This window comes from Acyrthosiphon pisum, chromosome A3 (assembly GCF_005508785.2).
Source record: "Acyrthosiphon pisum isolate AL4f chromosome A3, pea_aphid_22Mar2018_4r6ur, whole genome shotgun sequence".
Taxonomy (NCBI): Eukaryota; Metazoa; Arthropoda; class Insecta; order Hemiptera; family Aphididae; genus Acyrthosiphon; species Acyrthosiphon pisum.
In genome coordinates, this window is record NC_042496.1 from 40809827 (window position 1) to 40814020 (window position 4194).

The 4194-nt window shown below is 28.5% G+C and overlaps 1 pseudogene; it reads left to right on the plus strand.

Annotated features, from left to right (window-relative positions):
• Positions 1-897: 897 nt before the first annotated feature.
• Positions 898-4194, plus strand: part of LOC100163286 — a 6323-nt pseudogene continuing 3026 nt past the window's right edge.

A 4194-nucleotide genomic window follows, 5' to 3' on the forward strand; every position in this document is an offset into this window, starting at 1 on the left:
TCCTAAGAACCTAGATATTTTATCAATGAATTCAAACATGTATAAAAAATTTAAATCGGATATTCCGAAGTATGTGTAATTTACCAACACTTATTGGTCTAAAAGTTACTTTTTTTCAATGACAAGCCCCCTCCCGCCCCCTTAAGGTTTATTTTATGATACGGAATTTAAATATATTTAAAAACACAATAACAAACAAAATTAATGTTTAGATTGGTCAAATCTACATTAGTTTTTACTTTTGTCAAAACCGGCTGCAGCCCAACTAAGTATAAGATCTATGCTGTTCTCCGAAAATTTGAAAACATTTTCGTTTTCTACAGGATTTGTTTTTTAGTGTGCAGTGAGAAAAGTAATTGTGCATTGAACATTGTTACTTTGTGCAGTGCAAAAAAAGAATTTCAGGATGATATATTTTATGAATCGCGGACGTTTTGCCCCCGCCGTTTCGTCCCCGTCAAAAAAACCAGTCCACGGACGTTTCGTCCCCGGCAATTATTGAGATAAGACGTTTCGTCCCGGAGAGTTATTAGCCATAGGACGTTTAGTCCCCGGCATACTTTGATAATCTAAATGCATTTATTTCTAATGAACAATTCTGTTATGTCTAATATAGTGTTGTAAAGTATTTGAGTAAAATTATTCTAATATTTTATTGAATACTTTTTTTTATTCTTTTAATTCTTAATTTGTTTCTACTTATAATTATTCTTGTTAAATAAAAATACCATGCCGTCATGGTTTTACTTTGACATTATAACAATGTAATATTATATAATTATTTAACTACTTTATAGAGTATTTGAGTAATTACTTAAATACTTTTAAAAAGTATTTTTTACAACACTGCTAATACAGTACCTATAATATAGGCTATAGCTAAAGGTATTCTAATCTATGGGCTACAGGTAAGTAATAAAAGATTGTTCGTGCACTATACAGCCAAGCAGGTTTGTGAGCTGAAATTCTAAATTTATTTTAACACATAAAATAATGGGATTTTCAAATAGGTATAAAGTATTTAGTACCTATATCAAAAGTTATTAAGTTATTAAGTTATAAACCTATTCGATAAAATGTTTCATACTTACTATTTCCACAATTCTACACACTCACTATACACAGTTATATTTTGTTCGTATTGTAGTGCGTAACCGAAAATGGTTTTAAGGAAAAGAAATTGCAATCATATTGCACGGGATTTCAATATAATGATAGTGACATTTTATACTATTTAAAAAACATAACTCATAAGTCAGTTGACCTAAAAATAAATATATAATTTATCTTAATAATATAGTATACCTATTTAATTTTAATTTATTAATTTTTACTACATTTTGTGTTGACTTAATACAATTGTGATTATGTGTTTGTATAGTTTGTATTATTGTCATTTAAAGATTAAATTGTTCATTAAAAATTAATGCATTTAGTTTATCAAAGTATGCCGGGGACTAAACGTCCTATGGTTAATAACTCTCCGGGACGAAACGTCCTATCTCAATAATTGCCGGGGACGAAACGTCCGTGGACTGGTTTTTTTGACGGAGACGAAACGTCCGTTTACCATATTTTGTTGTATATTATAAAGTAATAATTGAGTAAACTTCAAAATAAAAAAAAATGTTCCAATAAAATTTAAAATTGTTTATATTATTCATGATTCTATTATTTTTTCATTTTTTTTTTTTTAACAAAAAAATATCTACCACCTTTAGGCACATGTTTGTGATGGTGGTAGAGAGTTGAATAAAATAATATGAACAATTTAATTATAAGTAAGAAAACCGGCCAAGTGCGAGTCAGTCTCGTTCGCGAAGGGGTCCGAACCATCATCAGCTATAAACATGTCGGCAACACTGATTATATTATATATTCTAGGATTTTTAGTATTTATTGTTATAGCGGCAACAGAAATACATAATCTGTGAAAATTTCAACTTTCTAACTATCATGGTTCATTAGATACTGCCTGGTGACAGACGGACGGACAGCGAAGCCTTAGTAATAGGGTCCCGTTTTACCAAACGGAACCCTAAAAACGAATAAGAACTGAATAATCAATCTTTAAAATTAGAATACTTATAACTAATAATATTAAACCACAACAGTTAAATATAATTATTTATTATTTATTCAAGTATTAAAAATAACCAAATCTGAATTTTTTTTTTTCATTCCTATAGTTATATGATTCCCTTCTGATTAGAATATGGCCCTTTTTATATTTACTGGCATTGAGTTGTAGTTTTTTGAACCTAGATAATCTTTGGATTTTTGACCAAACGCTTTTCTAGGATACTCCATTCTGACATCAAATGCCTTTTTTTTTATAACCCTTTTCCAGAGATAAAAATAAATAGGCTTATAATTAATATTAAGTGTATATTACAATAAAAATAAGTGATAGCAACCTTTTTTTAATAGTCGTAGTATACTGTATAATAATTTTATGGAATAAAAGTAATATTTCATAATACACGTAATAGTTGTATTATAAAAGTATAAAAATGTCTTGGTGTTCGGTGAAGGGGTATTCTAGTCAGTGGCGGCGCGAACTTTTTCGACAATGAGACAAGAAAATGTTAGTTGCAGCACACACGACCCACCTATTAAATTTGAACAGAGTCGAGGGGGGCTACGCGCCCCACAGCCCCCTAAAATAATTCTATATCAAATTTACCTTTCTAAAAATTCAACTTGCGGGTACCAAAATAAAAATAACTTATTAATTATATAAATACTGCTTTATTAATAAATCATTGAATGTACAATAAGCTTGGAATCCCGGAAAAAAAGACCAAGGAAAAAAGAACAATTTACAATTTTAAAAATTTTTAATAATGTTAAGAAAGTATCAATAGTCCCCACCTGACATTACATGAAAAGTAACGCGTGGGGGCGATGCCCCCATACGGGCATATATGTTTACTTAAAAATATAAAAAAATCGAAACGATTCTAGTTTTAAAAATTTTTTTCCAAAATGTTCGTTTTAGGGTGTTTTGTAAGAATGTAAAAAAAAAAGCCCGGATAAACTTCGTTTTGAAGTTATTCATAAAAAACTTCAAAAACTACATTTTTTTCGTATATTTAACGCGTATTTTTTTTAAAAAAATATACTTAGCATTGGATATCACTCAGACAATATCAAATCAGAAAATATCCCCCGATTTGATAATAGTATGTAAAACCACCTTGGGCAGACCTCGGAATTAAACAAAATTGTTAAAAAGCACATAATCTGGTAGCGTTGCCACTCGCTCAGTGCGCTGCGCTCGGTCAATAAAATCGAAAAAACACCAAACACGAGTTCCTCCGCGCAGCATTAAAGTATTGTTTCTCACATGCGTATAAACGTAAAATAGCAAACTTTGGATGGCTTAAACTTCCAAAATAATAGTTTCCGCAAAAAAATTCAAACAATTTCGAAATCACCTATTTTTTTTTTTTAAAATACGCGTAACGAAAATATATAGTTATTGAAGTTTCTTATCAATAACGTCAAAACTAAGTTTCTCCGGGCTTTTTTTTTTTTTACATTCTTATAAAGAACCCTAAAATACTCATGTTGGAAAAAAAAAATTTGAAAAATCGATAGGTTGCTAAACTTTAATTTTATTATACCTTATTTTTTAATATTTATATTATAATTTGAAAATTTCTTAACTGCTGTAGCACGCACGAGTGCACGACACAATATCATTAATATTTAATTTTCGTATTTAACTCTTACACTTAATTCTATTGTGCAAATGTATAAATTATTTCAAAAAACCATTAGATTTTACATATTATAATCTGTTATTAAAGCAGTTATGTTACTGACATGGAAACGGGAAAAATGTATGTATCTCCAGAAGAATGTACAACAGAAAAACATGTTACAGCACATAATTCGTCCAGTGGTATAGAAACAAATGATCAATATCAAAATGAGATTGACAGGAATTTAACTAATAACATTAATAATAAAACATATATTAATTACTTAAAAAAACAATATATTTTACGAAATATAATTTATTTTTAAGTATACAAACAAATGATCAATATCAAAATGAGATTGACAGGTATTCAACTAATGACATGATTAATAAAACATATATATATATAAACAAAAAATTGTACATGAACTGCAAATATTACAAAATATAATATATTAATTACTTCAAAAAAAACAATATTATTT